Source organism: Amblyomma mixtum, chromosome 8, assembly GCF_055824585.1.
Source record: "Amblyomma mixtum isolate Tamu chromosome 8, ASM5582458v1, whole genome shotgun sequence".
Lineage (NCBI taxonomy): Eukaryota > Metazoa > Arthropoda > Arachnida > Ixodida > Ixodidae > Amblyomma > Amblyomma mixtum.
The window spans coordinates 58,295,941-58,320,272 of record NC_143019.1 but is presented as its reverse complement, the minus strand read 5'-3'; the positions used below and the strand labels follow the sequence as shown (position 1 = coordinate 58,320,272).

The following is a 24,332-nucleotide window of genomic DNA, read 5'->3' as shown; positions in this document are numbered from 1 at the left end:
AAACCTTCTTCTTTTTCTTTTTCTCTTGCTTCTCCCCCTCCTGTGGGCCGGCTGGTGGTAGAGGCGGGAAGGAGTTGGACCTCGATCGGCTCCTCGATGTCTCTCCCTCTGAGTAAGGCCTCTCCACGTTTGCGTGACGTCACCGCACTGCGACGGCCCAGTAGATTCGGCTTCCGCGCTCGCACGCATTTCGCGCTTTTCAGAGTGCTGATTATGTCTCTCGAAAAGAAAATTACTTTTTTTTTAAATCGTGTTTTGCTTGCCCGCAACCTAACGGTACGTTTTTTTGTTCTTGTTTATTTCAAAGTATAAGCAGTTACATTTTGGCAGACTGATTTCATATCAAAGCGCGCCTTTCGCATGTGTGAAGATACGTTCGTAATATTTTTTTTTATTTATAATGAACAATGCAGAGGACTTTCAGAAGTCGTACTTTATTTTCAGATGAGAAACACGATCAGTAGCAGTAGGAGGTAAGGAAACTGTTGCAGCACTGAATCATAAAATGCAATAAGTGAAGATAACAGCAGAAAAGCTGTAAACAGAAAGCAAACACAAGAAAAGATGGAGAATATACATTAATACAACGCAAAAACTGGTTCAGAAAGTTAATAAAAACTAACAAACACAGTCACAAGCACACACGGTAGTCAATTCTTCAATGTCTTCAATTTTCTTTCTTTTTCTTTTGCTACCTTTTCAACTAAAAGTTGATCATTTTTTCTTTTGCAAAGGTTATTTAGAAGCGTGTTTGCAGCTGCACTTAGGACATAGTGCATTACCAACTGCGGAGTGTGCCCATTCTCACACACATCAAAGTCAATGCCGTCGTTTATCACATCATGTGTGAGTGCCAAGAGAGCCTCTTTTTGATTTGGTAGTGCAAGAAATTGTGTCGCATGCTGTTCGCTTCTCAGTTTGTCAAGAACTATCTCAGCAGTAAGAACAGCATTTACTATGGCAGGCTGTGGAAACTTGAGACCACCACGAGTCATGGCCTGGACTAATTCCCCACCTTCTACTTCAATGTCATCTTCTAGCATTAAATTTTCTTTGCAAGCCATGCATGACAGCTTTTTGAACGCAGCGTGGGCACAATAGCCAGCAACGTAAGTGGTTGCTGGGAGATTTGGCGCCTTCTTCGCATAATCGTTGTCCGTTACCTCAATGTCAAACACTTCAAGTATTGCATCGTTTACTGCCACCACATCTGTTGCAGCCTCAAACTCCGGGAACTCTAGAATGTTCTGCAGACGAAGCTTTCGCTCCGACTCGTAGACTTGTCTTATAGAAATGTGGTATTGCGCACCGGAGAGTTGGCGGTACTTGCCGAACCTCTCTTCCAAACAATCAGTCTGAAACTTTCCTAAAAGTACATACTTAAAGTTCATTTCCTCTAGGCAATACCTGGTTACCTTTACTAAGGTGTCTGTCGTGAGTCGGAGCGCACTGTGAGTCTCTCTCGTAAGTATGCCTGCGTCAAATTTGAGAGACTGCCACAGATCTAGCCACTCTACTATACTTAACAGAAACTGGACCTGTGGACTTGACACTGATGTAATCGGTGACTGCAGCTCATCACGAAGTCGAATTCCCTTGTTGCATGTCTTTACATTTACAATGTTCCACCACTTTGTTATTGTTTCAAGGAACTCTGCAGTGCCAGACACATGATCGAGATCAAGTCTGGGCCCACATGCTCGCAGAGCTGCTGCCGTAGACGGGCTGAAAATCCTTAGTGCGAGCTTGACATTCTGTCGCTCCATATTCGATGGGTTCAGAGATTTAGATGAAAGCGTTGGGGCTGATTTAGTCAGCTGACCCTGTTCTTTAGAGTGAAGTTCTCGAAGTGTTTTAAATGAAGCTGTAAGTATAGGTGGGTTTATGCTAGGTCCTGTGGGGCTAGGAAAGAACATGCATGTTCCAGCATTTCGCTGATTAATCCAGTTATTCCTGACGCATTTTATTAAGTGTACAGGGTCAATCAGAAAAAACAGAGGACGTTTGGAGTCTGCAGGGTGTGGATACACACTCTTAAGTTTGCAGGGGGCCCCAAAAAGTGATATTGTTTTCCGGTTGATTGAGTTATTGTCAGTTATGACTGCGATTATACGCAACCCAACATGCTCTAGCTGAGTAATGATGCTATGCAGAATAGTGTGAAGCTGCTGTGCGTTGATGCGCTCTACTGGCAGTATGTGCACAACATTCTTCTGACGCGAAAGCAAGCTTTGCATCATAAAAACATGGGCTGTTTTTGCTGCATTAGGGCTATTGGAAGCTGCACCAACAACTGCTCCTCCCTTATAATCAAAATAAGGCTGCAGGTGGATTTCGTCCATCATGAGTACTACAATTTTTTCATGCTCCTTCATTGCTGCGACAAGCTTCTTTGCATAAGATAGGAAAGAAGTGCTTTGCTGCTCAGCTGCCGGGCTTACGTTGTAGGAGTTACATATACGACGTATTGTAGACTGATGGGGTAGTCTAAGGTTTCCGGAACTACGAAGGAACCTATAAGCATGCGGAGAAACTGTAAATAAAATGCTTGAGAATACCAGCAACTCTGCAGAATACCGGGATGACCTGCTATGCTTGACAAGAAGAAGAGAAACTTGCTCTTTAAAAAAACTAACTGCATTGAGTTGTTCAACATCTGCCACTTCACAATTTGAGGCATCTTCAAGCAGGGAAAGTGACAACTTAAGCAAACCATCAATTTTTTCTTCGTGCTTAGACAACAACTTTCCGTGAAACGACTCTACAGCATCCAGCAGATCTGTCAAGCCACGGATATCATGTACTTTGTGAGGGATAGTATCTGTGCCATCAATCGTAGTCAGCTGCACATTTCGGTAATGAACTTTCACCATGAGGTCCTCTAATACCGTGACTGACGACAAAACACAAGGGACGTCATCAACAGCAAGATTGAGAAAAACGACGCAGGCAGGTCGAGAAATAACATTCCAAAATTCAGAAAGCTTGATTTGAGGAAGGCACTCCAGTAGAACTTGGAAAGTGTCAATCTTGTTCTTTGCTTCTTCCTCCTCGTGTGTCTGCAGTGACATGGCGATGGCATCTCGTAAAGAAGCTTCTTCAAGACGCATCCTCTTTTCAGCGGGTGCTTCTCGGGACGTAGTGGCGGGCGCGGAAAGGTACGCTGGACAGTTCGGGAATACACTGGGAATGGCGTCGGAGCTGAGACGAGCGATCTTCAGTTTTGCCTCGACGACATTGCCCGTTTTTGAGTCCACGTACTTAGTAGTAGTCCGAATGTCTGACTCTTTAAAGTGCCGCTCGCAGACCTGCAAAGCCCAGCGCAGATAAGGTCAGCATATTTAAGATGATTAATTCCATGGGTGCAATAGCAATTAGCGCAGTGAAATATTTCATCTTTAGAATATTTCCAACTCGCCTAGCCACTAGGCCATGTTGTAGCGCATTATGTACACACAGCTACGTCGCGGAATAAATATCACGATTTTTTGACTTACCACTGAGCGCTTTCCGGGTTCGAAATCAGCACGTGGAATGGCTTTCAACCATCGCCTCCTTCTGTCAGCATCAGCTGGGAAAGTGAAGACGCGCACAGGCTTTTCTCCATCGTAATTCCCGCGGCAGCCGGGAACACAACAGTGTCCTGGCATTTTAACAAATGGCCCAGGAACTGTCACACGCACACACCACTTTCACAGACGTTTCCCAGGATTGCACTTCGAGTATTCACAGCTGGCAAGGAAGCTTCAGCAAACGACAAAGAAAGAAATAACAGCGGAGGAACAGCATGTAACACACGTGCAGCACATGTTCAAGCACGACGGTAATGATGTTTACAGCAATCGCGATGTCTCCTTTCAAATGATTGCTTTCAAGAATTTACAAGAAAAACTGCATAAAGTAAGCTTTTAAAAATTAGACAGTTTCTAGAAATGCGAACGAAGATTTTTACATCGAACGAAATATTTTTCATGTCTTCTAACAGTCAAATTCTTTATCTTCAATTTTTTATACGCAAATACGCCTCGGAGTACTCTGCTCTTGAACGGTTTGAAACAGCGCGGGAGGAGAACGGCGGCAGCGGCCGCCAGGAGGTGCTGCCGCAGCGGTCAGTCGTGGCTGCTCCCGCCGTCGTAGTGCGGTGACGTCACGCGTCGGAGGAGGAATCGTGGAGAGGCCTTAAAAAGTCTAGGTGGTGCCATCGCTTGGGTGGTCGCCCGCGTTGGTCGCTCCGTCCTCTTTCTCCTGTGGGTTTTGGCCTGGCTTTTTTTAATCTCTCTCGGCACTCCTTGGATCCGGTCCGGTGTGCCTCGCCACAGATTATGCACTTGGGCGTGCACTCGTGGTCGGCGGGCGGGTTTGAAACTCCACACAGTCCGCACACAATAATGTTCGGTGCGGGGCACACGTCGGAACGGTGTCCTTGCTGGAAGCAGACGTAACACACTTGCCTAGTGGGGCGGTACTGGTAGCATGGTACTTCACCTCCGTAATAAATGACGAATTTCGGCAAGACTGGGCCGTCGAACGTGAGCACTGCCGTCTTGGATTTTCCGAGCATCCTTGCCTGAAGTATGGTCACTCCTTGAGTTCTGACCCGTAGGTGTGCTTTAAGTTCTTCGGGAGGGGTACCTGGCTCTACACCGTGGATCACGCCGCGCAGGACGTCTTCCGGTGCTGCCACGTAAGCGTTTACATCATAAGGCTTTCCGTCGAATTTGAGACGGGTAATGTGCCGCACTAGCTGAGCCGTTTGCTCGTGCGGAGTGCTAACGATAATGATATTGGATCCGGTGCGAAGCCTTACAAGTAGGTCCTCGTCCTTACATTGCTGGCCGCCCGCCATGACAATTGCGCGCGCTACTTGGTGGGTGGTGAGGGTCGAATAATGATCTTGTAGTCGCTTCTGGGGAGTGGCGGCATTCTTCGCCTAGGCCTGCTCTGCTCCCTTGATCCATACTTGTTGCAGCCGGTCGCATCACCCGGTAATTTTCCGTCTTGAGGATTGGCGTCCGGGCCGGTTCCCGTGCCTTTGCGTTCCTTTCGCCTTTGAAGTTTTCTCTGGCGCTTGGATTGTACAAGCTCCCAGCTGGCATCGTTGTTGTACCCGGCTGGCTTCGACGAGGAGTCGGACGGGATCTCGTCCTCACTTCCCAAGTCGGCGTCTCCGAAGTCGTCTTCATCCATCACTTGGAATTCGTTGAGAAGGACGTTTGACGATTGTGCTGGCACATCGTTGTCTTGGCTGGGCCCCGCCATATGGTCCGTCTTTGAAACGGTGTCGATGCTAGGCGTCGGCGTCGTCGACAAGGTTAGCGGCCCATGCTCTCACGATGTCGAGCTGGGTGGCCCGTTAGGGTTAGCGGGCCGGCGCCCGCTTTATAACTTTCAAGTCCGGTAGAAAGCCGAAAACTGGTCCTACCTCTTGAAATTTCTATCCTGGGGATCCAGCACTTGATATCTTTCCGTTCCGAATAAAATCCGGTGGCGAGAATGATTTGGTCCGGTGGAATTTGCTCAAAATGTGCGGAACCGATGCGACGCGCGTCCGCTTGCTTGAACCGCCATGTAGCCTTGCCGGAGAGAGAGAAAAAACTTTATTTCAACAGGAATTCGAGGCACGCCCCAGGGTCCCTGCACGACCCCACTGCACTCAAGCGTTTATGCTCCTAAGGTCCATAACACTGGCAGCACGGCCGGTGGCGATGGTCTGCACGGCCGGGTCCTCCGAGCGCAGCAGGGTCTCCCACCCTTACAAAAATGACTTTTGAGCTTCAGTTGACGCCTTATTGAGCTCCTGTTGAATCAACTGGAAACCAACATGAACTCAATGTATGTTGAGCCTACTCAACACCTGCTACACGGAATTTTTGTTGAGCGTAGTCAAGAGATTTACTGTTGAGCAATTTCTGTTGAATTTAAGTTGAATCATCTAAAGGCAGTCTTTTCTAACCCTAACTAAATGAAATCATTTCGACATGCATCGTGTAAACAGAACCTGATCACATTACACATATTAAGAACGCATGCAGCACCCGTTAAAACCCTCATAAACAGCTCAGAGTCATTTTCTTGCATAGAAAAAAGTGCAATATGCTAATTCAGGCATACCTACTTTGGAGGAATCGTATGTGCTCTCATAAAAAAGGGCGCTTAATTAATGCTTTATTTAAGTTGTTTATGAATGAATCAAGGTCATCAAATAATAAACCATTTCATATGAACTTGACTACTTCTACTACACATAAAATAAATAAATATTAATAGTAATAACTGACATAACTTTGCTGATCGGCAGGCCACAACCTGCGCAGGTCCGGACACCCCTGAGTAGGACTATATAAGGGCGAAGCCGAAGTTGCACTTAAGATCGTGAGATGAACTCTGTCAGTTCTTCTTTATAGCCTCGTGTGCAGTACTGTCCCATGCTCTTTATCTGATGGATGTGTAGGGCTAGGGTGTATGTACGTATGTATATATATTTACACATAAGTGTTTGTGCGTATGTGTGGAGCACTACGTCACAGGGGATGACGGCTTCACGTTAACGAGAAATTGCAGCAATAAATATGAATATACCGCCGAAAATTGCATTGGTAGCCGGTCCATCTGGCGCAATACGAATGTATTTCCATGATTTTTTTGCTTTTTTACCCCAGCCAAGATTCAGAATGACGTGTTGATTCACTCCCGTGATTCAAACATGAATTCAACATGAACGCAAAGCAGAAATTTCATTGAGAATGCTCAACTCTAGCACAGTGGCCACTTTTCCAATGAGTTTCAACTCGGCCTCAATGATTCACCAACACTAGCCCATCCTGGTCACAACAAAAATTCAACATGGCGTGTTGAGTCTGCTCATGAGAACTTGAACACTGTCTCAAGAGGCATTTTTGTAAGGGCACTCCTCCCAGGTCTTGAGGTTCTCTAGGTCCCCCGGGGGAGGGTGCGCTGGGCAGAGGGAAAGGATGTGGAGGGAAGACGCGAAGGGTTCTGTGCATAGGGCGCTTCGTACTCTTATGCAGGCAGAGAGAACACGGAGCTGGATCAACCTTTCCAGCTCCATGATCTGCGGGCGGCTCTCGCCAAAATGAAACGGGGCACTGCGCCAGGACGGAATAAGGTCACCGTCAAGCTTTTTGACGAACCTGCCCGACTTGGCATACCAGTCCCTCCTGGAATACGTCAATGCGATTTGGCGCGGGGACACCCCCCTGCCAATCGAATGGAAAACGGCTTTGGTCACTTTTATTCCTAAAGCTGGCAAACCAATTGACACATATAACCTCCGCCCTATCTCTCTCACCTCATGTGTGGGCAAACTAATGGAGACGATGGTGCGGGATCGGTTATCTAAATATCTTGAAAACAAACAAGTCTTTGCGAGCACCATGTTCGGATTCCGCCCACACAGATCCGCACAGGATGTCCTCCTGCAACTCAATCGGAAAGTCCTTGGCCCCCTCGAATGCCCCCATAATGACCGGGTAGTACTCGCCTTGGATCTTAAAGGGGCATTTGACAATGTAACACATGAGATCATACTCACTAACCTAAGTCACACCGACTGTGGCCTCAATACATTCCAATACATAAGCCAATTTTTAATAGATCGTCAATCCTACATTCGAATTCAAGATAGAGACCATGGTCCTTACCTACTCGGCACGCGGGGAACCCCTCAAGGCGCGGTACTTTCCCCGCTGCTCTTCAATCTGGGTTTGGCCGCTAGGGGGCCCGAGTGAGCGGACGCGTTTATTATCGGCTCCGCCAATTTCTGGTTCCTGTGCCCAGCTAAGTCCTTTCTAGGACCCACCAAAGCCCTCAACGGATCCTGGAAGGTTCACGGACCCCAATCGCTACCATCTTTTGGATGTGCCCAATGACCTCGGTGAGCTACCTGTTGAAAATGTCTCTGGCAGCCACGCCGCTGCGCTAAGCCTCGCCTCATCGAGGCGAGCCTCGCCGGCGCGCCGCGTTCCTCACTCCCCAACAGCCATGGAGGAGCCCGTGGATGGAGAGACCTTGAACCCATTGGACTGCCACCCTGGTGAGTGGAAAACTGTGCTCCATGCATACCGTAATCGGACCACGGATTCGAATTCGCCCCCAAAACACCAGGTATCGGCCACCGTTCAACCTAAACCAAACGCCAGCAACGCCGGCGCGCCACCGGACGCTGCATCTGGGAACACCCGAAGCGCGTTCAAGGAGACGCCACAGCTCCTACGCATGACGCGCGCCGTCGTCCATAGAAGCAAGCAACTCGCCGCACTGCCGGCGGGTACCATCAGAGTAGTCTTTCGCCCGCGAGGCGGCCTCTCCCTGGAGAAGATCCCGGCTCCCAGTATCCTGCAGGCACTTCACTCGACGCTCAGCTGCTCAGTGATTGGCGAGTTGCACATAAGAATCCACCCAACTAACAACACCTTCACAGTGGCGACGGTGGCGGAGGCAACAGCTCTGGCATTGGTGAAAATTCAACAAATTACCTTAGATGGACTACAATACCCGGTAGCCGCGTACATCGCGGCCCCTCCAGCGGCAGTCAAGGGCGTCATTTCCCGGGCCTACTGGAACGAGACACCAGAACAAATCCTAACTGACTTACAGTACAGAAACCCGGACGCTAACATTATAGCGGCCCGACGCATGGGTAAAACAACGTCCATCTTAATAACTTTTGCCTCAGGTCCCGTGCCTCACACAATTAAATATATGTGTGTGGTACACCGCTGCACCAAATACAAGGGAAGCCCCGATGCCTGCACAAACTGCAGGAAGCCTGGACACAGGTACGACGTGTGCCCTCTCCCGAAGGCTGGACTTTGCCCGCGGTGTGGCGAGAAGCACACCCCTCAAGAGACCCCATGCACGCCCAGCTGCATTCTTTGTGGTGGTTCCCACCTTACCGGTACCGGCTCGTGCAAAGCCAGGACCCCTCCACCTCGTAGACAGACCGCGCCGAAACCCAAGCAACCAGTGCCCACGCCAAAGGACTTTCCACCGCTAGTGCCTCATCAAGATCACCAGCGAGCCTGGACCAAACCCACCAGTACACCCCAAACCTCACAGTGGGAGGAAGAGATAGCTCTCCTGCGGGAAGAGGTAAGGCATCTTAGGGCAGCCATTAATTCCATCCCTCCTACAGTTTCTCCACCCACTCCTTCACCAACACCCCAAACCTCTTCACCTACTCCCCAACCCTCCACACCCCCTCCACAAAAGAAACGCAGACCAGAAGACATTCCAGACATGGATTCTAAATTACAAAACTTTGCCCAACAGCTCGAAGCCAGTATTCTGGCTCAGACTCAAAATTACATTGAAGCCGCCATCACTAAGCTTACAGAAACTATTATCAGTCAGGTAACCTCTGCTATTCTACAACAAATTCCACAAATAATTGCTGGAATGTCTTCACATATCCCAGCTAGCAACCCCATAGCTGCTCCCATCCTCCGCCCCCCCACCCTCCAGCATGGCCCAGTTGACGGGCAATAATCTCCAATTAAGCATCCTACAATGGAACTGCAGGGGGTTTCGTCGCAAACGAGACCCCCTGCAGCAGCTCCTCTCTGCTTCCTCCACACCCCCTGATATAGTAGCACTTCAGGATGCTGGCACAAATTTATCGCTGCCAGGATACGCTCTGGTACCGTCCGACACCACTCCAAACCCCAGGGTTACCACGTATCTCCAACATTTCGTACCATACACTTGTCATGTACTAACCTCGCCGGTAGCTCACACATTCCTAGAATTAATCCCCTCCACTCACAGATCTCAACCCCTCTTCATCCTCAACTGTTACCTCCTTCCGAGGCAACCGGTCTCAGATTTAATCTCTCTAATTAAAGCCGCCTCCAACGCTGCAAAAAAGGACCCCCTCATTATATTAGGGGATTTCAACTGCGCACATGTAGACTGGGGGTACGCACGCACTAACAAGAGAGGAGCGGAATTGCGCAACACCCTTCAGATGCACGGCCTGTCCATATATAATGATCTGAGCACACCTACAAGAATCGGTAATAGTGTCACTGCCGACACAAGCCCAGATCTTACTTTTGGTCGCAACCTTCCCACACCGGTGTGGACAAACTCAAATGAGGCCCTGGGCAGTGATCATTATATCATAACTATACAGCTTGATTTCGCCAAAAAAGCTAAAAACTACCGTGTCAGGATTACCAGCTGGGATAATCTTCGGAAGCACAGAGAGGCCAAAACATTAGAATCCCCCTTTAACCTCCACACATGGATGACAGAGCTGAAACAGGATGTCAAGGCATTCACGCAAACATTAGACGCCACCCCCGAGACTCCCGTTGCAGACAGTCGCTTAGCGCACCTACTCCAAGCTCAAAACAGTATCCTCACACGCTGGAAAACCCAGAAGCAAAATCGGAAACTTAAGCTAAAATTAGCGCAACTACAGAAACAAATAGAAGAACACAGTGCCGCACTCAGTAAATCTAACTGGCACCAATTATGTGACGGATTACGAGGTAATCTCTCCTCCACCAGGGCCTGGCATCTTTTGCGACATATGATAGACCCCACTCAAGCTAAAAAGCAAACTCGGCTCACACTGAAAAGACTTACCCATAAAAATCGTCAAAATCATCAAGCACTGTTACGCCAACTCCAATCAACTTATACCACTGTGGGCCAAGCTGTATCATATCCCGACTATGTAGGCCCCGATCAACCCTCCCTCGACGCCCCCATTATGGAGGTTGAAGTCAGAGCAGCCCTTATCAAGCTCCGAAACTCAACCCCTGGGGAGGACCAAATCACAAATGTCATGCTCAGAAATCTAGATGACCGTTCAATTTCCCTTCTCACCGACTACTTCAATGAGTGCTGGGAAATGGGGGCGCTACCTGCTGAATGGAAGCACGGGAAAATAATTTTCATTCCTAAACCAAACAAGCCCATTAACGCCCAAAACCTCCGTCCCATTTCGCTGACTTCGTGCTTGGGCAAACTGTTTGAGCATGTCATCCTCACCCGTCTCACGCAACACATGGAATCCCATGGACTATATCCACATACTATGGTAGGATTTCGATCCCACCTCTCGGCACAGGACGCCCTACTGCAGATTTCACACGCTATCCTCAATGACATGTTACATCACACCAGAGCAATCCTGGCAGTCGACCTCACCAAAGCATTCGACAAAGTTACGCACAGCGCCATCCTGCAGGGCATCCAAGAGCTGCAGTTGGGGCCTAAGACCTACAACTATATCCGGGCCTTCTTAAACGGTCGCACAGCCTCACTGCATATAGATGATATACAGACCCCCCCCTTCACGCTTGGTAACATTGGTACCCCGCAAGGGGCGGTGTTATCTCCTTTCCTCTTCAACCTCACCCTCATCCCCCTGGCCAAGGCTCTCAGCCGCATCCCGCACTTAGGACACACACTTTACGCGGATGATATAACGGTTTGGACCACATACGGCTCGGATGGCGACATAGAATCGACCCTTCAGGAAGCCGCTACAACTATCGCTACTCACGCGGCAAACATTGGGCTTGAATGCTCCCCCACAAAGTCAGCACTCCTCATAATCCGCCCGCGGCGCGTCCCTACCTCCCCCATCACTATCTACCTGCATGACACTCCCATACCGCAAACACCTACCCTCCGCATTCTTGGCCTGCATTTACAGGACACGGGGAAAAACAACCTTACACTGAAAGCACTAAAACAGTCCACGTACTCCGTCATCCATCTTCTTAGAAGGGTTTCACATTCACGAGCCGGTCTAGATGAAGCAGATAATCTCAAGGTGCTGCATGCGTTTGTGCTTAGCCGCATTCTTTACGCCACTCCTTACCTAAACCTCTCCTGTTCGGATAAAGACAAGATCAATGCTCTTATCCGCATGGCTACCAAAGCAGCGCTAAACCTACCAAAGAGCACTAGCACGGACAGACTCTTAAAATTAGGAATGCACAACACTATACAAGAACTTATAGATGCGCATCGCTACACACAGTACCTTCGTCTGGCTGGCACGGAAACTGGACGATATATACTGGATTCTCTGGGAATTCGCATACCAGCACATACGACAGACTTCATCTCTCTCCCTCGCGCCATACACTCCGCGCTTATCCTGAAATCCCTTCCTAAAAATGTCCACCCTGAATACCATCAATCCCGCCGAGTCGCGCGAGCCAAAGCTCTCCATAAAGAATATGGCACTTTAGAGGATGTGCGCTGGGTGGACGCCGCGTGTGGTACAGACCGTTCAGTAGCTGTGGCTTATCATCCAGCAGTCCCCCCATTTACCCATTTCATAGACCCACCTTGTACCCCGGAAGAAGCAGAGGAAGCAGCTATAGCAATAGCCATTGCCCAAACCAATGCGGCTTATATACTAAGCGATTCCAAAACAGCCATTCTTAACTTCGCCCGCGGACGCGTCCATCCCCCTGCGTGGCAGATATTGAGAATGTGCACCCTAAATCCCGATAGGCGTATTGAGCTCGTGTGGGTGCCGGCTCACCCTGGCAATCCCGGAAATGAGGCCGCCGATAACATAGCCCGAGGACTTATTTGCCGGGCAAATGGCGACCCCAGCCGGGATTTCTCGAGGGAGCGGGCACACACGTTCTCAGAACTAACTCAACAAGCACGCCTTGCCCGTCGACTCTATCCCCCTCCCCACCCCCGCCTATCCCACTCCCAACAAATCCTCTGGAGGCGACTCCAGACCCGAACTCTTCCTACCCCTCAGCTTCTATCCCACTTCCGCAATGTTTCCCCCGAGTGCACTCTCTGCGGAGAACCGCACGCCACCCTAGACCACATCCTCTTCGGCTGCCCTGCCGATCCTCCCCCGCAGGGACAGCCCGCCATCGGTACATGGGAGGAACGGGAGGCCCTCCTTGCGTCGCAGGACCCGGACGCGCAACTTCGCTGTGTGAACCGGGGTGCCAGTGCCATGGCCCTACGTGGCCTGGACACATGCGCGTAATGTGAGGGCTGTGCGGTGGCCCTGAGACCTTGTACGGTCCAAACTCACTTGCTCAATAAAGTTTTCCATCCATCCATCCATCTTCAATCTGGCCATGATGCACCTGCCGGCCCAGCAGAGTGGTGTCGCCGGCGTGTAGCACGCCCTGTACGCCGATGACATCACTCTGTGGGCCACGCAGGGCAGCACAGGAGACATTGAAACCAGCCTGCAAACAGCGGCGACGATAGTAGACCGCTACGCCCGCCGCTGCGGTCTTCAATGTTCCCCTCAAAAATCGGAATTTGTGCACCTCCGCCCCTCACAGAAGTGCACAACTAAAATATCTCTCTCTCTTGAGAGTGGTCCCATACGCGAAAGTGATGAGATACGGGTACTCGGACTCTACATCCACAAACACAGGCGGCCAGACACTACATTGGCCAAACTCCGTAAGGTGGGGGACCAGGTGGGCCGCATGGTCCGCCGGGTTTCCAACAAACGCGGAGGGTTACGAAGTAAGGATGCCTTGCGGCTGGCAAACGCCTTCGTAACTAGTCGAATTCTCTATTCGACTCCTTATCTCCACCTACGGAAACAAGAGGAGGACGCCCTTGAGGTCATCCTTCGCAAAATTGTTAAACGTGCCCTTGACCTCCCCATCACTACTTCAAACAGCCGGCTTATGGCTCTTGGGGTGGTGAATACTTTCCGTTAACTCCGGGAGGCGCACCTTACAAACCAGTACACGCGCTTGTCGCTAACGGAGTCGGGTCGCCGCCTTCTTGCTCGACTCCATATCCAACACACCCCTCCAATAGACGACAGGTTTCGCATCCCGGAACTGTGGAGACGTGCCCTCCACGTGCGGCCTCTTCCAGCAAACATGTCACATGAAGACCATAATGGTCGGCGCCTGGCACGAGCGAAAGCGCTAGCCCGATATTATGGCAACAAAACAGGTGTATACTACGTGGACGCCTCCGGCCCTCACCACGGGGGATGGTACACAGCCGCGGTAGTTCACAACAGCAACACAGTTAACGGCCTAACTTTCAGAGCCCGCAGTGCAACACAAGCAGAAGAGGTCGCGATTGCTCTCGCGGCCTCACATTCCAATTCAAAATACATAATCACCGACTCGCGAGGGGCCTGTCGGAACGTCGAACAAGGCTGCACTCCCTTCCTAGCCTATCGAATATACCAAAATTGCATACGGGATACGGACCCCGCACACCGTTACCTCATATGGGCCCCTGCTCATCAGGGGTTGGCAGGAAACGAGGCAGCAGACGCAGCCGCCCGCGCGCTCTCTCACCGGGCTGTTCTCTCCTCCCCGTCCGATCAGGAACCCGATTTTAATCCGGTCTATACATTCAAAGATATTACAACATATTATCAAAATTGTCATCGCCTTTAGCTTAGCCCATGTAAAGGCCTGAAGAAGGCGGATGAGCGGCTTCTTCTCCGCCTTCTCACCAATACATTGCTGTGCCCGGCAGCGCTAAAACATTTTGACCCCTCCTTTAGCGGCAGCTGCCCACACTGTAGTGCAGTGTCTTCTGACACTTATCACATGGTGTGGGCCTGCCCCTCCAACCCCGCTATTCCCCCCATCCCCAACCCAACCCGGGAGGACTGGGAGGCGACCCTGCTCGGCTGCCACGACTTACAGGCCCAACAAGCCTTAGTCGGGCGCGCCCGGGCGGCGGCAACCGCCACTGGGGTCCCATACTAGGGACCTCCACCTAGTGTTTGTAAGGATCGGTCCCTTACGGGCTGATCCAAACATACCTCCTGCTCATTCGTAATAAATGTTTTCACCACCACCACCACCAAGCAGAAGTGGGGAAGGAGGGATGATAGTGGGCTAGGGTAAGGGGCGAGGGGAGAGTGTATGTCTATAATCTGCGCCAGAGTCTTGCGTGTCTGTTATCTGGGTCTGGTTTGGTTTGGTTTATAGGGTTTAACGCCCCAAAGCGACTGAGGCTATGAGAGACGCCGTAGTGGAGGGCTCCGGAAATTTCGACCACCTGGGGTTCTTTAACGTGCACTGACATCGCACAGTACACGGGCCTCGAATTTCTCCTCCAAAGAAATTCAACCACCGCGGCCGGGATCGAACCCGCGTCTTTCGGGCCAGCAGCCGAGCACCATAGCCACTGAGCCACCGCGGCGGCTGTTATCTGGGTCTGTTATCTGGGTCTGTTATCTTTCTTAGGACGTCTGCATAAAGGCACGGTAAGATGAGAAACAGCGCAAAAGGCCGAGGCAAGGCATCTTTAGAAAAAATCTTTGCCTCCCCCGTAACCGAGAGTAGAGTAAGCATGAAATGCAGGACGATGCAGAAGCGTACGCGGACATGACGAGACGCAGGTCTGACATGAATGTACGTATATGCAGCGAGTTCGAAACAAAGTGCGTAGAGGCAATACCTCCTAGAAAGACTTAGAGGCGAAAGCGTTTTCCGCACCACTTTGCCTATGTGACACTGCTGACGTCACCAATAGATTACGTCACACATAACTGATGACGAAGTAATGAGAAATTACTAATTAGTGACTAATTACTGATTAATGACTAAATACTAATTAACTGCTAATTAATGACGCTTAAGCTTCGCCTTTAGGAGTGGAACGCGAGCGCATGTTGTATCGCTGCCAGGCAGTCCACGGAACGCCACCACCCGTTCGGCACGATGCCTTGCCCTTCGAACGCGACGCTTTTTGAGGAAAGGAAAAGGAACAGTAATTCTCTGTCATCTTGGTGGACACCCGAACCGCACCGTACAGGAAGGGAGGAACGCCACCACCCGTTCGGCGCGAAGCTACCGGCGCTTATATGCCGGTTCAGTAGGAGGGCTTAGAGGGTCTCGTTAAATCTCGTACGGTGCCAGGATGTTCTCGTTTCAGCGCCCGGATGAGTGGAATTCAGTGCCCGGATGTTGGCTTTCGGTTCTGGCGTGACGTCACCACACTGCCGACAACGGGAGCTAAAAGCATTTCATGCTTTAAAAAATCGCGTGATTGCGCTCTTTCGCAACCGTAATGTAGGGCTGCGAAACGCGTCCTGAGAGAACGAGACGCGCGCGCTTTCCGCCTTGAATTCAGCGGCCGACGCCGCCCTCAGCGTAGACATGAAAGTGCGTTAGCACATCCTTCTTGAACTTGGAAAGCATCGTGATCTGCGATGAGTGATAAAAAGCCATCGATAGTCAATTGAGACGGAGCTTCTATTGAGCCATCGCATAAGCAAAACAAAAAAGGAAGGGAAAGCAGTGAAGTCACCTACTTCAAGGTAGCCTCCGTTTTGTTTTGTTTTTTTATCGTTTTGCAGCGTGTCGAACTGAGTGAAGTTCTTTATCGGAGTTCCGGAACGAATTGGGCGCTACGAGGCATGACAGGCCGACGTTGACGTTCACATATCTGAGGTACGATTGAGCGACAGGCACATCGACGTTGAAGATAGCGCGCCACTGATTGCTGCTGACCGAAACGTCCCCAGCCGAAATGTGATCCGGGGCGATGCGTCCATACGCACGGGCAGACTTCCCGACGCACTCTTCGTCCGCGCCTGACTAGTGCAGCCCTAGAAATGGGTAACAGCATTGTGTGCATGCTTTTCAGGTTGTAGTTGCTGCTTTTCTGATTCCAGCAGTTTCTGCCGCGTGCGCAGTGGCCGCATTTGTTTTTCAGTCCCGGACTGTCTGGGACTACTTGCGCACTCGAGTCCGGTATTTGGTTTTCTCGGACAGCCCGAAAGCTCCTGCCACCTGCCTGCGTCGCCATGGCAACGCGTTCGTTTTAGAGCGCAGCTCTTTGGCGTCCGTTCCTGGGTTTCGTGTCGTCGTCGGCGTCGGCCTCGTAACCAGCTCCGCCCCCCTTTCATCCCCCCAGCGCTATCGGCGTCAGCGGCATCAGTCAGTCGCTGCTATCTCTTCCCTCCTCCCTTTATCGTGTTGTCCGCTTGCTGCGCGCGCTTCTGCCCCCATCGTTTGCCGCTGGGTGTACACGCCGCCCCCCTCCCCCCTCTTCCTGCGAGTCTCCGGTTGTCAAAGCGCCGGCTCGAACTTAATTCCTTTCTTCGCTCCTCCTCCAATGCAACCCCTGTGCGGTGGCAATCAGAGAGCCAGATCGGTGGCGGCGGATCTGTATATGTGCACCGCCCGAGCCGAAATTGCGAATACGTGTGAAAAATAAAAAAAAAAATTCTGTGATAGCGCATACATGTGTTGCTCGATTTCTTTGCCTCAATCTATCGAAAAGGTGAAACAGCTTATTTGCTGCGCACAAATTTCTCATTAGGAAGTAACGTAATCGTCGGTAATTTTTTCGCCTATGGCAGTTCGCGGGCTACTAGGGGCTGCGGGAAGGCAGCAGACGACAGCTGCACGCCGCGCTGCCAGCCATATTGAGTTAGAATCTGTGTGCATTTTGCGTTCTTTTCGTGTTCCTGGAGGATGATATTGTGCGTTAAACCTTTTCATGAGGTCCGTAGCTGTTCTCTGAGCCATCGTACGACTTTGTTCTTGCATCTTCGTTCTATTTTCTTGAAATCCACCGCACACGGACGCGCGTTCGGAGCTGCGTGCGCGTATTGTTTGCTCGTGTCGTCAAGAGGTTCTTGTTCGCTTTTTTTGCGACATGCTGTCTACGCGCTTACCTGAAAGAATCGCAGGTGAACCACTCGTATACTGGAGCAGCTACAGAGCTTGTTGTCAACATTTTTGCGGAGGCTTTCGTCTATCTGCCTATCCGGAACGAGTTGGGCTACTTTGTGCGAACTTCGGCGCGAGCAGTAGCGGCGAGCATACCTCCGAAGCTGAGTTCTGTAATGCACCTACGCTGAGCTCACAGTACGGTCTTCAAATCGATTCAGTATCATGATCGAGCGCAGGGCGTTGCTTCGGCGTCGTGGTGGCCATGGCTTGCGTCGTCTGCTTTAGATGACAGCGTCCAGGATGACAGCCGGGCTCCCCGGCTCTGGCGGCGAGTCCGCAAGCAGCCTATGGCAAGTGGGTCATGTGACCATGACGCTTTTCCTGTCCGAGCGGAAGCCGAGACCTGCCAGCAAGTAGTCCGGGACTGGAAAAACAAATGCGGCCACTGACTCGGCTTTACCAGAAGTCAACTTCCCACACAGGAAGCGTGTGACTACTCCATCACGCATTACCGGTGCGAAAAGGGCAGGCATTGCGGATCCGCAAGTGGTGTAAATTTTAGCATCCTTCCAAAAACGGCGCACAAAAATACACGTAAAACACAGGGAGAATAGCACGGACAAGACCGCGCTAGCAACTGATGCGTGGTCGAAGAAACACCTCCCACTCAATGAGGGGTGTTCCTTCGATCTCGCCCTCTTATCCACCTTGTTCTCCCTGTGTTTTTCGTGTTTTTTATGTGCACTGTTTTTAGATGGATCGTTACTAACTAGCCCAACCTTCTACTTTACTGAATTCAGCATACTTGCCAAGCACTGAACAAACTTACCGGAGGACTGTGTCAGCCGCACATGGAAATGCGGTTTCGACTCTTCAATGTTAGGCACTTTGGTAAGGTTGCGTAACGACAGTTTTTTTTCTTCGTGTATCCGACTTTCCGCAGACTTCACCAGCACTGATATCCCCTTGCGCTTATTTGCACCCCTTAATTCTCCGCCTCCGCAAAGCATACGCACCGCTGGACGTGGACAAGCGCCTGTTTGCGAGCGGCAGCCGTCAGAAACAAAGAAAACAAAGCGACTCGGCAACTTGGTTCGATGTGTCACGCAAGCACAAGCGGCATATTCGTTATAGTCGCAAGCGCTATTTGACAGCGACCAGGCGTTGACGACAACGGCTTGCCCCCAGGCAGGGTTCATACGCGGTTTGTGGGCGAAAGGGGGACGAGTGATCCTTGCTGAAAGATGGGGCTACCGTTCGCTATTTTCTGAGCTCGGGAACGCGAGGAAATGAGCTTATAATGTGCGATGTTGTATACCTGGATTGTGCCAACCATCACCCATTCCATCTCTTCCTGGCGTGTTCCATCAGCGTAGCTCAAAAGCTGGTTTAGTTTGGTTTGGTTCATGGGGTTTAACGTCCCAAAGCGACTAAGGCTATGAGAGACGCCGTAGTGGAGGGCTCCGGAAATTTCGACCACCTGGGGTTCTTTAACGTGCACTGACATCGCACAGTACAGGGGCCTCTAGAATTTCACCTCCAAAGAAATTCAACCGCCGTGGCCGGGATCGAACCCGCGTCTTTCGGGTCTGCAGCCGAGCACCATAACCACTGAGCCTCCGCGGCGGCTTGTAGCTCAAAATCTCTGGTCGCGTAAAGAGATAGTGGTGTATGACATGAGGGCCTTACTTGAGAAGAAAAAATATTTGTACAAAAAAATCACCCTGCTTAGAGCTACTTGCAGACGCTTTTCTCGTTCTGATTTTGCGCTTCACCATGAGCTGCGTTTAACCTTTGCAGGTGTTGTGTGTATATACAGAGCTAGAGGTATTAATATGTGATTGAACGTATTAAATATTTATTTCTAGTACCCGCACTGTCATATAAACGCAGAAGGGGGAGAGGGACGAGTGCAAATATATGTAAGCGATAAAATATACGTATCATAATGCTGCGAATGCAGAATGAGACCATATGAATTTGCCTAAATGGCGGATAAGCGGGTATGGTGTGCGCAGAGGCCAAATCTGAAATTAAATCGAGCTGCAAGGACTGGGTAAAGCGTGATAGCGGAACAGAGTGGATTGTTTACGACTATGTTCAGTGGGCAGAAACTTTTCGATCCCGGCCGCGGTGGCTGAATTTCGATGGAGGCGAAATTCTAGAGGCCCGTGCACTATGCGATGTCAGCGCACGTTAAACAACCCCAGGTGGTCGAAATTTCAGGAGCCCATCACTACGGCGTCCCTCATAGCCTGAGTTGCTTTGGGACGTTAAACCCCAATAAACCAAACCTTAAAATTGGGCGAGGTTGGCTCTAGTAGCAGCGTATGAAGGCAGATCATTTCATATCGCTCTCTGTCAGGGATGAACAAAATTGAAAACAAAAAACAGCAAATTGACAGATTTCGCATCTTATTTTCGAAAAAAAATTCCCGCGGATGGAAAAGTAGCCGAGGAGTGTTGAAAGTAATCATGGTAAGAGTTGGGATGGAGTTTCTAAGGTAATGAAAGAAAAAGAATAGCACAGCGACGCCATGAATCGTCAAACTCAGCGTTATTCTCAATCATGCGAAGGTGGAAAATTATGAGCAGTAACAAACCTTGAAACTTTTTGCGTGGCATTGCAGGGATCCGATATCTTCGATGTACTATATCGTTGTGGGTGACATACTGCTGCAACGTACCTGACTTCATGACTGTTTAATGCTGTGTATGAAAGCTTACGGACTAAGCTGGAAGCAGCGTGTTCGGTTCGCTTCAATATGGGATTGTGAGGGTCGGAAGATGTGTTCACTGTGGCAATTCCAAGATTGTTGCTGTGAACTAGTTGATATTTGATTTTGGTCATGAAGGCTACGACGATGCAAATACGCAAACTTAGCGACGACTGAGTGAAACCCATTCATGGCTTATTAGCCAAAAACAGGTAGTCTTGCGTACGTGAAGCCCAGAGAAAAAAAAAAAAACGTTAGGTAAAAGCGACGCTACAAGCGAACGGCAGCTCGTTGCCGAGATAGCACCAAAATATGCTGCAAAGATAACAGGAACAGCATTCTCAGTTCTCTGTAACTGTTCAACTATTTTTCGCTTTCGGCGTTGCGCCTTGCGTGATTACTGACATTGACACACACGCTACGCCCCCGCTACGTTCTTGATGCTTGTGATGTATTTCTGTCGCAAAGCGCATTTGTCATGGTCCAGTGAGCCCTCTGCGTGAACTGGTCGTAGAAGTGTGGGAGTCGATCACTTTGGGGGCGGTTCTGTCCCGCTCATTTCTGCCCGTTATGCGGCTCGTGTGGGTGCTCGCTCATTTGTTCCCTCCGACATCCGCAGCACCTCGTGACACGCGTGTGTTTGCACAGGCGATAATCACATGCCTCTCGCGTGCGCGGTGAAATTACGTGAGCGGACTGGTGCGAGGCATTTTGTAGCTGTTCCATTCACAAAGCAGAGACTGCCTGGAAGCGGAACAGCCGTTGACAGCTGTCGTGTGGGCTTTGTACAGCGTTCGCAGTCTTAAGGTTATTGCGAGCTAAAATTGCGCACGTGACTCTGGCAGGTGGTCCCCAGAGAGCAACCTAGGAGGCAGGTGGGCCACATAGGTCACGTGACCTTGTGACGTCATCACAACTGCCCACTGGATTGTGAGCAAATTGCGCAGTGGCAGGTGGCAGTTATACAGGGTGTTTCACCTAAGACTTTCTGCAATTTTTAAAAATAAGGTATTTGAATTAGATGCGCGCTTTTTATGGCATAGCATTGTCAGTGGTGTAGTACATCATAATGCAGCTAAGACGTGCTAACTAGCAGGCTTGTTAACCAATATTTAATAGTTAACTTTTAAACTATTACCGTCGGGTCCTTAATTATATAGAGGCATGTAGCCCACCGTAAGTAATGTCCATATCCGTTTTTAGAATTTCGAGAACGCGATTATCCTCGGCGCTGTGGCCCAACAAATTTTGGCTATTTCGACGAGTTAGGTTCACTGGAGAGGTTGCTTTGCCTGCAAGCTTCTCAAACCGCATGTATTTTGGCGCGATGTAGGCGAAATTTGTTGGGCCACAGCGCCGAGGATAATCGCGTTCTCGAAATTCTAAAAACGGATATGGAGATTACTTACGGTGGGCTGCATGCCTCTCAATAATTAAGGAGCCAAACGGTAATAGTTTAAAAGTTAACTATTAAATATTGGTTAACAAGCCTGCTAGTTAGCACGTTTTAGTTGGATTATGATGTACTACACCACTGACAATGCTATGCCAGAAAAAGCGCGCATCTAATTCAAATAGCTTATTTTTAAAAATTGCAGAAAGTCTTAGGTGAAACACCCTGTATAAATAATTGGTGGCTCGAGAAGAGCAACCTGGGTCGCCCAAGGCCCACCGCAGGGATCACCTACCATCGCAGGGCAGTGGTGCATCGCTTAACCGCTCCAACACTGCGCCAGGAGGGGTATGAGGACTCCCAGGGACATGTGAATGTAAAATGGAGAATGACCTTTTGCATATGTGGGAATTAACCCATTGCGCTATCGCGTCATATCCTTAAGGTGCTGCTTATTATAGCCCTTGTTGACCGGGCTTCCAAGGAAATTTTTTCATTTTTTCGTTATACCCATTATTTGGTTATAAGGTTATTGGAGTTTACAGTTCGTTGTTCCCCACGAGGGAAAGATATGTGCAGATGCGCTTGAAGTTTACAGGAGATGTCTGATACCTGTACACCTTACGGAGAGGGTTCTTAAATGAACACTGATGTATAGATATACATTAGACTGCATCAATAGGATATCATGGTCTGATAACAAAGGGACCACTCGCACAAAAAAGAGCTTTTTAAAGTGAGAAAAGAACGAAAGTCGGAAAGTCGGAGCGTAAGTACCGCCATCGCCGACCGATTTCGCAAGTAAAATTCGTTCGTCAAGAACGATTTTTCGGTGCGGATTCCAGACGCTACGCTACCCCTCGGTGCACTTCAAAACGCTGGCAACCCATCCTTTGTAGTAAGGACGCCACGACTTTGAATTGAGTGGCCGGAAGAGTTTTAAATCCCAATTTCTCGCTGACAAATGTCTCCGAGATAAACATCAACATAGTCAGATAGAGCCGGAGAGTAGATTCACTGAGAACAATACTTGGAAAAAATTGTCACCATTGTCGCTTTGTTAATAGATCTTATAGACCCCGAAGAATAACAGTCAGACTGTCGTGACGAGGCTTCTACGCTGTTGTCTGGTTTGTCGAGGCTTTTGAAGGTTTAAGATTTCGATTTGGGATGTACATTTGGGCACCTAGTATAAAAGCTACAGTACACTGGGTACTAAAGTCTGACTAATAAATGGAGTTGTGCGCAAGTATATCAAGTCGGGATACTTCAAATTATTGGCTACATCCTATGGGTGGTGGGGGAAGGGGTCGGGGTTAGGGAGGGGCTATTATCCCCTCAAAAACCCTGTTTAAAAGTATACGAAAGTGGTGCAGTATATAAAACTTGAACTCCGCCGGTCATTCAGAGGTGTTGTTGCTCGCATTGACCATCTGGGAAAAGTGCCACATGCATTTAATTTCCCTTATGGAAAACAGTAGTTATTTTCCTGAAAAAAAAAGCTTAGATTTCGACGTGGCTTGTCCACAGTTAAGAGTTACTACGCATCACCATTGAGGTTATGCCAGCGTATTATCGGAGCGGGAAAATAATCTGCTTTTTCTGGATTTTCAGAGAGAGTTTGATCGGACCTGTCGCAAAAGAAAAACTTTAGCTACATACTGTACAAAAATATATTTTCCACTGATTCGATTCTCATTTTCCTAATCGAGCACAGTACATTAGTATAGGAAACTATTTCTTCACCTGATCCCGTACTTTCAGGCGTACCGCTGAGTTCGGTTTTCAAACCTCCTCTTTTTTTAATTATCCAAATGACTTAGCCTTTGATTCGCCATTGCGATGCCGTTTTTCGCTGATGATTCTATTGTGTGTCACGATATTTAATCACTGCAATATCAGAGCATTCTAAATGATTACCTTTTTGCTAGTAAATAATTTGTCTCCGTTTTGGTGTAGGAGCTTAAATGCATCAAAATAAACACATGATATTGGTTTATACATATACAACCAATAATGCTCTAATTAAGCGTGTGTATAAATTCAAATATCTGGGTTCATTAATAGACTCCAAGATGACCTGGAGTTTTGATCTCCAATGGGTAGTTTCGGCGTGTCTAAGGCGGCTATCGCTACTTAAATCCACCTCAAACATGGACCTTCACGACACGCAACCTCTTCCTGCGTTGCGCCAGTAAAAGACTGTGAGCCCGCGACCAGGGACTTCGCAGTGAGCATAAATCTTTGCAGTGAGCATAAATATAACATTTGTCGTTGAATATCTCAAAAAAAAAAATCCAGTCCAGCATTCACCATCTCTGGTTTTTGTCCTTTCCACTCCAAACTCCGCCTTCAGTTCTGCTCTGTCCAACGTCCAGATCTTTTACTTGTCGCTCATACTTGTCGTTGAGTATTAAAGGGATCCTAAAACACCTCTCGAGGAGAGTGCATCAACTCGCTCAATCACTACACTTGGTTGTCATGAACACCTGAACCAAATAATGCAGCTCTACACGAAGAAGAGAACCTACAATCGCGTGCAAAAGTTGGTCAGTCATTTCTGGCGACTACACGCTCCTG

The 24,332-nt window shown here is 49.3% G+C and overlaps 1 pseudogene; it reads right to left on the bottom strand.

Moving 5' to 3' along the window:
* Positions 1–1,865: 1,865 nt before the first annotated feature.
* On the bottom strand, positions 1,866–3,320 carry LOC149332584 (uncharacterized; annotated as a pseudogene).
* Between the last annotated feature and the right edge of the window lie 21,012 nt (positions 3,321–24,332).